This window comes from Poecilia mexicana, unplaced genomic scaffold, assembly GCF_051168715.1.
Source record: "Poecilia mexicana isolate PSO_F unplaced genomic scaffold, ASM5116871v1 scaffold_13, whole genome shotgun sequence".
Taxonomy (NCBI): Eukaryota; Metazoa; Chordata; class Actinopteri; order Cyprinodontiformes; family Poeciliidae; genus Poecilia; species Poecilia mexicana.
Window position 1 is genome coordinate 19,691,027 of NW_028263382.1, and position 9,326 is coordinate 19,700,352.

At 39.2% G+C, this 9,326-nt stretch overlaps 1 protein-coding gene across 1 annotated transcript in view; it reads right to left on the reverse strand.

Annotated features, from left to right (window-relative positions):
* Window positions 1–4,816, reverse strand: part of veph1 (ventricular zone expressed PH domain-containing 1) — a 67,591-nt gene extending 62,775 nt beyond the window's left edge. Inside the window, exon 1 of the mRNA XM_014998104.2 lies at window positions 4,567–4,816. The gene's annotated coding sequence lies outside the window, so the exon portion shown is untranslated. The remainder of the gene's footprint in view (window positions 1–4,566) is intronic.
* Between the last annotated feature and the right edge of the window lie 4,510 nt (window positions 4,817–9,326).

Consider the following 9,326-nt stretch of genomic DNA (forward strand, 5'->3'; position numbering starts at 1 on the left):
AGTTTTAGAAGTATCCTTACTCCAACAGACCGGGATCAGCTCTACAGAGGCCTGATAATGAGCCATTCATTTGATTCAGGTGTGTTGAAGCAGGGATGCATCTGAAACTTGCAGGATGGTGGCTCTCGAGGACTGGACTTGGCCACCCCTGGTGTATTTGATGCATTGTGGGGACTATTTTCCTGGCACATATTACATTGTGGGGACTCACTGCTCCCAAAGAAGAAATGCTGTTTTTGGATTTGGGGTAAAGTTTAGGACCAATGTGTGAATTGAGTTTTGATTAGAATTACAGTGAATGGAAATCAATGGAAAGTCCCCACAAAGACAGCGAAACAAACATGTGTGTGTGCATTTGTTTGTAATACTTTGTGGGGACCATTTTCCTTAATAATTTCAAAATAAATATCAAGCCTGAAAACCTAATATTGTAACGGACTGAATGTTATGTTTTTAACGTAAACTCTGCTCGGCTTGCGGGGTGCAGATGGTTGCCACGGCAACGAGTATGCTTAAGCGACAGAGAGAGAGAGTAAAAAGGTACCAGTGGTTTAGAGTTGATCATCTGTTCAGGTTATTTTGTAACAGAGCTGCATAATACAAAATATAATCCTTTGTAATGTATAGTATTTTTGACAGTTGTCTATCATTGCTTCTTGGTTGTTTTTCCTCTCACTCCTCTGGCATCCTAAAATCATCCAGTGGATTTAAGGGGAACTTGTAGCAGAAACCTGCACACCGCAGACAAGCTGTGAGTGAGCCGCTGGATGAGGGTTGACAGGGGGTGAGCGCTGGTGGGAGCCACTGAAAGAATTACAGGCTATGTGAGGACAATTTGACCAAAGGGCCCCTTTCTTTTTCTTTTTTTCTGTTCCCACCGTCACCACTTCTGGCTTTTTTCTGAGCACACTGAGGGAGAAAACACTGACTCTTTTGTACAACCTATGAAGACAGACCCCTCCTTCCTTCCGTCACCAGTTCCCCTCCACCCCTCTCCCTTTCTGCTCAGTGGGCCCCATCTTTCTGTGCAATGTGCACCTGCTCAGTCTACAGAACATCACACTCACAAAAACTCACACAAGTACTTTTTAAAGGAGCTACGTGAAAGAAGTGAAGACAGAAGTGAAGAAAATGAATGCATTCTACAGTTTTTTTGATTTTGATTTTAAATGTCCAAAAATATATTGTGTGTCTGCAAGATGGAGGAGGATGCATCCTGCGTGTCGGTTTTGTGGTGACATTGCTTCTCTGCTCCAGTTAAACACACCCCAATCTTTTCCTTCATCCCTATCACTGGCACATGCCCAAAATAACTTCCATTGGCTGATACTGCTGTTAATGCGGATAATAATAATGATACGATTCAAATCTGAATAGGTAATTAGTTGTTCCGTACCGGGGCCAGTTTGTTACATAAAACATTCCTTGAATGTCATAAATAAGTAAGATAGAAAAGTCTCAAACAAGAGAACCCCAAAAGAGGTCCTTGGAAACAGGCCCACACTCCTGCAGAGAAAAAGAGTTCTGCCTAGAAAGATAGACCCTCAAGGCTTAGCAATTCAACACACTGTAAGACTATTGTATTAATGTGTGTGTGTGTGTGTGCGTGTGTGTGTGTGTGTGTGTGTGCTTGAAAGAGGGAATGTTCTCCATAATTAATGCTTTGGTGTTATGCAGCTGCACAGTAAAGACGGTGAAGTACAGGGTGACAGGAGCTGCAAAAATAGCTACTGTAAAAGGCCAAAGATGGAAAGATTGACAGGATGAGAAACATGAAGAGACAAGGAGAGAAAACAGAAGGCAGGGCAGAGGAGCAAATATCTCTCCTTCCTTGAGAGCAAACAGCGATGGGTTGATTTAATCGAGATCACTTAATGCCACACACACACTGCTCTGAATGTTTTAGTGTTTCACATTCATATACGACAGGGGTTTTCATCTCAAGTCCCCAAGGGTCAGAGTCCTTCAAAGTTTAGATGTGACCCTGGTCAAACAGACCTGAATCAAGCGGCTGAATTACCTTCTCAGTGTGCAGTCAAGTTCTCCAGAGTCCTGCTAATGACCTGACTATTCAACTCAGGTGTGTTGAAGCAGAGACACGTCTAAAAGCTGCAGGACACCGGCCTTTGAGGACCGGCATGTTAGACCCCTGATGATCCAGTGCTATAAAACATTTCTCATAATCTTCAACATACACAGATTGTGTTTTCCTCACGTGCACAGCATTTTTTTTCTGAACACTAATAAGTAGATGAGCAAATTTGAGCCTTCATTTGAATTGATGGTTTGACATTTTGACAATTGGCTGTGCTTGAGGTTAAGCTACCAATTGGATGATGATTACTCTGCTCAAGACTACATCAGAAAGAGAGCATGAGTGACTAATAGCAGGGGATCTAAAAACATCCAGATACAGTATAATACCTGCTATCTGTGTAGAAACCTTATATGTGTTAATACAAGATCATAAATTGGCTATAAAAAAAACTATTAAACACTGTAGTCAATAGGCAAACAAAACTGTAAATCAGTTCTGTCCTAATTCAGACTAACAATAATGTCAGCGTGAAGCAAGACTGAACATACCAAAACCTATTGTGATATTAACTATGTTGTTTAAAAGGTGGAACAAGAGGAGAACAGATTAAATCCAAAACCGAATAATTTTCTATGTTCATCCAAAGGATGAAAAATATGTATGTCAATATTGTTTTCATTTTCAGTGTTGGTGGTGCTGCAACTTCAACATAAAAAAACTGGAAGAGAGAAGGTTTGTCATTATGTCTTGTTTCATTTTTTTCCTCACTGAGATCATTTCCACTACAGAAAGAACATTTTCTGGTTGGTGTTGCGCATAAACTCTCACACTTACCCAACTAACATTCACTCATAATCTCAGAACCATTTATTATTCATTGCGCTTCCCGCTGTGGCCTGCAGCCTAAACTCTGAATCTGAACGGAAGGAAGCGGGTCGTTCCGGGGTTTGGCATCTGAGGAAGACCCAGGAGTGCAGACTGATTAAAGGGATCATCTCTCTGCACAAAACATCAGGACCTTAAAGTGCTTTCAGATAAAATCTGCACAGTGATGAGACATCTTTTAGTAACCTTCACTCCTGAAAGTGGAATGAAAAGCAGCTTTCTCTTTGTGGTGTACATCACATAGGTTATTTTCTAAAAATAGAAACATGACATGCACAGGTTTTTTTTATTTTTTTTTAAGTTTTCTTCAAAACAACTAAACTGTGCCAGCTTCCTCTTCAGAAAAAGAAAAAAGAAACAGATATTCTGCTTTAAAGTGAATTTGTGGTCTGTGTAATCTGTGAAGAAAGGGAATTCTTGGTTGACACAATGAAAATACTTTATAGCAGAACTGGACAGTGAGTGTGTGTTTGGGTGTGTGTGGGACAGCAAAAGAGGAGTTCCATTCAGGTCTTGCTTGAAGCCCATGATGTCGGCTTCACTGTTTCAACCCTATTTGAAGTATGTCGCATTGTTAAAATGTTGGAATTCATCAATAAATTACAATTAATGAGGAAAAAACAACAAATAAATAATTATGTATTACTAAAGCAGATTGAATAAGGTTTGTTTTTTATGTTTAGTAGTTTGAAGCTTACTTTTCATAATTTGTTTGTGTGCTGTTTGCTAAAATAAATCGTAAACCACTTCTGAAAATGGTAAATGGTAAATAAGGAATCAGCCTTAGTGTTCAGTACATTTAGGGATGAGTATCAGGTGCATTTGACAGAAAAGGTAAATAAAATCAAGAAGTGAGTGGGAGCAGTTCTAAATACTGCCAACAAAATAATTAAAGTAGAATCCAACATCAGTCTTGCAGAAATAATTTTGCCTCATCATTGTCTGTCTGTCTGTCTGTCTGTCTGAGCATCTGTGACCTTGAGGAGTCCCCCAGACTTACCCCTCTTCATCTTCCTCACCCAACTGCACACCTAAGTGTAGCCACACAGAGAGTGTGGAGCTCCATCCACACTTCCACTTGAACTGAATTTGAATAGAGGAAATTCTTCCTAAGAGTCTCAGAGTTATTGTAAGTATGCAACTGAACTTGCCTTTCAAGCTCCAAGAAACACATTCCTCAATTTCCACAGAAACACGAAGCGTGGGTGCCTGTATCTGCCTGTGCGTGTATGAGTAGAAGTGTGTTATAGTTTGTCAAAACGCTTTGTACAAAATAAACATAATAAATATATACCATTATGTGATGCATGTGTTTGCACCACATCTTAGAAAATTCATCCAAGTAGCCTATTTACAACTCAGCCAACTCAGGAGCACCTCTCCTGCCCTCTCACTCTCTCTTAAATCTACCTGCATGCATAAACAGCTAAACAATAATCATCTGATACCCAAACAAACACACGGACTCATCCATGCCCTGTTCATTGATTTCTCCTCGTCCTCTTAACTTTCCAGACGTCAGGTACAGCCTGTAGACAGTCAGTCGTTTCACACGCACACAGCACGATTCTGTTTCTGTCGAAATGTGATCAAACAACAGAAGCCCAACATGCATCTGCTGTGAACACTAGCGGACAGCTTACCGTCTCCATCCGGGACGTCGGGAGCGCTCTGACGGCGAATGTGCGGCTTCGGTCCTTCAAGCGGTGATCCACAGCGGCAAACGCATTACCTCAGCGAGGCTTCGGATTCCCTCACAGGGCAGCCTTCATGCCTGTTCACCGCCGTAAGCACGGCAGAGGGCGCCATCGTGTGGCCGACTGGAGCACGCAGCGCAACAAGTGGAAACGAAGGGGAAAAAGACGAGCGACGTTGAAGGAAATGTGTTCGTCTCAATACGCATCAAATATCTTGTTTTACACATTCTGCTTTCAAATAACCAATAAAATATTTTAAAGTTCTGCCTTTTCACACTTTTCTTTTTGTCTATTTACGCAAACCTCTCAACTGGAATCAATTCATAATTTGAGAAAAGGAGAAAGTCCTGAAATTAAATAGTCAGAGGTAACATTTTTTATGCAATATATAAATAAATAGTTGCACCTTGTCTAAAATGTACATTTGATCCACTTTCCTCAGTTGCATTGAAAAAATATCAAAGGTTAAATTTCAGCTGGTGTGAAATAAATCGTTTTACATCATAAGAAAATTTTTTGGAGAACTGTAGTCAAGAACTTCACATATCTCAGCATACAAAACTGAGCAACACCTCTGTAACAAGAGTTACAGAGGTGTTGCCATGTGAATAAGAAATAGGAAATAGGAATTATAAAATATGGCTCCCTCACAGATTTCAGAGGTCAAAGGTTGAATTGCACAATGACTCGGTAAGGGGCATTAAGAGTCAGACGATTTATGTGCTGCCATAACTGGAAAATAGGTAGAAAAGTTTAATGGAAGAAGAGGCATTCAGTGTACTTTTTCCTCTGGTTAGAAGTGTGTCTTGGTGACATCTCCAGAGGTCGAGGTGAATACTTTTGCATACTGTTTATAGTCTGTTCAGCAATGGAACTGATGATTTCAAACTAAGCATTTCAGGAACTAAAGAGAGGGCAAGTTATGTCTGTAATTAATATGAATGGAAGTTTTTGATTAACAGTTAAACATGCGGGGTGCTGAGTTTCTCCTTTACAGTAAAATGTTCAAGATCATACCATCTGTTCTGAAAAAGCACAGCCGTGCCTCCTCCATACTCAGCTGCTCCTCCATGTAAAACAACTTCTCTGCTGCCATTATTTTTCATGATAGCAGATGCTAAAAAGTGCCAAAATAAATTAATTACTACACAACATAGCACTGAAAACAATGGGTAGGAATGGTAGAATGTTGCAAAGAGTAAAAAGGCATATTGAAGGGAGACAGTTGTTGCCGCTCGTGTGTCATAAACTAAAATGAATGAATGAATGAATGAATGAATTAACTAATTGAGCACTTTGTCTCAGGTAAATAATCAGTTTATATTTTTGGTGACTGAGAGCAGCAATCTCGAAACGGTTTAATAATACTACATATTAAATGTTTGTGCATGAAATATATTACCGTATTTTCCGGTCTATAGAGCGCACCTCACTACAAGCCGCACCCACAAAGTAAAAAAAAAAAAAACAACCTGGTATCTCGGCCGCTCTCGGTTTTCCACTTTTCCACGACGACCGTCGTGCCTGCTGCTAGCTTGTGTTTGTTCTAAATGAAAATAAGCACTTTCTTCTTTGATTTCCAATTTTGACTTCCAATGATTCACTTCCTGCTAAAGAGCCCCCTGGTGGTTGAAGAAAAATCCACAGAAAAGCAGCACCGGGCCGCATGGTTCAAAACATGGGAAAAAAGTAGCGGCTTATAGTCCGAAAACTACAGCAGTTTAATATATGGAATAAGAAAGCTTGAAAATGTGGTGTTTCTAGTCTGCAAAGGTACTAAACGCAAAGGGAGTTTAGCTTTGAACAGTTAACTGTAAAGCTGAGTATGAGAATTCAAATTCTTACATTAAAAATTATACAGTACATAAACATTTTGTAGAAACACCACATATCTTTATACCTGAAAATATGAGATTTATTTTGTCAGATAGTCAACCATTTGCATTGATGTAGGATATATAATTTGCTACAGCATATTTTTATGACCACTGACACTGTGTGTGAATGAAGAACAGATTTACACTATTCAACGTTGAAAATCCAGATCTGCTGTTTAAAAACGAGAATTGTTCCTCATAAAATGTGCACAATTTCTTCCCCTTGTTATAATAGTTTTAATTCTTACCAGAGGTCAGATTATTGAAGGACACCAAGGAAATGTAATATTAACCAGTCGTATTATGATTTGATGATTTGTTACAAAAAATAACTGCATGTTTGCACGCAGCAAAGACCAGACAATGAAACACATTTGAGGGATTTTTATTCCTAAATAACTTCTCATTGAATTGTGTAAATCCCCCCCAGGTAGTACAAACACAGGTAGGAGGTAGGGCACTGACTGAGATGATGCAAACATTCGAAAACTTAAACTTAAATAAAAGTACAATTCTGCAAACAAAATAAAAATCCGAAACAGCACTGGAACAAATATACAAACAAGAAATCCATTTGCAAAAGGCCACAGTGAGTTGCAACTAGATCTGTCAACAAGTTGACAATAAACTAGAAGGATAAACTGAGGAGGGTGATTACTGGAACAAGAACCAGGTGAACCCGATTACTGACACAGCTGTGATGGGAGCAAAGAGCAGAGGGAGAACTAATGGGAGCAGAAAAATAATCAGAAGATGCTATAAGGCAGTGGTTTCTAACCTCAGCCCCCCTGGCCATACATGACTTAGTTGTGTCTGTTCCAGCACAACTGCTTCAGATGAGTGCATGCCCTCCTCTACATGCCACCTAGAGCTGCTGAAGCCTGTTTTTCATCCAACTAACAGGTGTGTGAGAACAAGTGGACACCTAAAGCATGCAGGGCAGGAGTACTTGACAATCAGAGTAGGGAACCATTGCTATCTGGAAACATGATACAAAAGACAAAAACAAACAGAGCATAAAACAAAACATGACGTTAAATATGAAAAGCAGAAGCAGTCTTGCACAACGCATGTCAGCTAGTCTCTCTATAAGCAGCAGTTGCTCAACACCTGGGGATTGCAGGTTCCCAATGAGCTCCCCCACTTCTTTTTAATGCCCCCCTGGGCAACAGCCCACATGGGCCTTATCAAAACCCACCATGCAGTGCCGAGAACCGTCACTTTTCAGTAATATCTCCTCTGAGGTTCCCAAAAAGCTGCTCATTTTGCTTGTTTAATAGGTCTAAACTGGGACCAGCATGAAGAGCAATAGTAAAGTTTATTTTTACAGCATGGGTCGAAATGAGAACCAGGCATTGAAGACAATGGGGCTGTTGTGCTGAAAAAGCATTTTGGCTCCAAAGCAGCTTTTAGTCACTAAACGGGACAATCTGAGGGCTGCTGGTGCCAGATGAACTTCTGGGCAAACATTATTATAGATGATTGTGAATTTAATTTGCATTGTGTTTGGAAATATTTTTAACATTTAGGTAAGAACATCTATTTTAATCTTTTTACGCGCGAGAGATTCTAGGTTATATTAAAAGCAACTTTAAAATGTCGAAAACATTCCATTCACAAATTAATTTTCTTGTTTTTCTAATGTCCAAATAATACTTCACACAAAAAGTAATTGAAGCTGTGATTAGTGAATATTAATCAGTCAGTAAACTCAAATATGGGCATTAAAAAGTACAAATACGCTTTAAAATGTTGCTGAAAGGCATGCATCCATGCTTTTTCCTTGCATGGGCTCCCTATTGCTGTGTTGTAATACACATTTTCTTGTTAGATTTAAGTACTGAAAGTATCATTTTAAACTGTTATCTTGAAACACTTTAATTAGTCACAACATCAGAGAAATGTAATTTCTTGGCATCTTAGAAAGATGAGATATCTGGTAACTTGATAGTATTTTTAGTTAACCACAGGGTGACAAATCTCCTACTGTTTGAATTAAATGAAATGCTGTCAGTGAAATTGTTTCATTCTTGATTAGCTTCTCTCCGGGGGATCTGTTGATAGTAATGAGAAATATAAAATACAGCCAGCATAAGCCTTTGATCTTTTTGCTGTTTTCTGTCTACAGGGAAACACACAAAAAGTAGATGAATGTAAGTGAAACAGAAACCTGACATGTGGTTAAAACAGTGCTAAAACACAATCATATCTTTTGACAAAATGACAATAGGCCTTCTGCGGCTTTATTGTTGTTTTTCACTTTAATGTGTAGTCAGCTGTAGATCTAATCACATTCTATAACAGAGGGACCCCACATAGTAACTACTACAGAAAAGCACGTAGTTTATACGTTACATTTATACGTAATTTGTTTGATGTTTTGGCAATAATACAATTAGTAAATTAGATCTTTAAGCCAATTAACAGAAGTCTAGCTTTCTGTTTAATTAATAGTGCTTGAACTCTGTGTTTATTATGAACCTTGCCTATGCCACCCTGTTTTTTATATCAAGAAAAAGCCTAACTGTAAAGTCTCCTTTGTGTGACACAGAGAAGCTGTCAGGATGGCGAGACATTGATTGATCATCACCATCTTCCGCTGACTCAATGGGAGATGGCTTAGTGTACAGTATAATCTGTTTCCATCAAATCGCCAGTTCCCAGACGTCCCTGAACAGCCTTTGCAGAACTCAATCACTGCTGGAACATTGGAGAAAACAGAAGCTGTTTTGTTTGTGGTAAGAGCAGCAGTAAGAGCAGTTTCATAATGCACTTAAGAAACGAGCAAGGAAAAACTGTAAAATTAGAAAATTAAGTTACCGCAGTTCC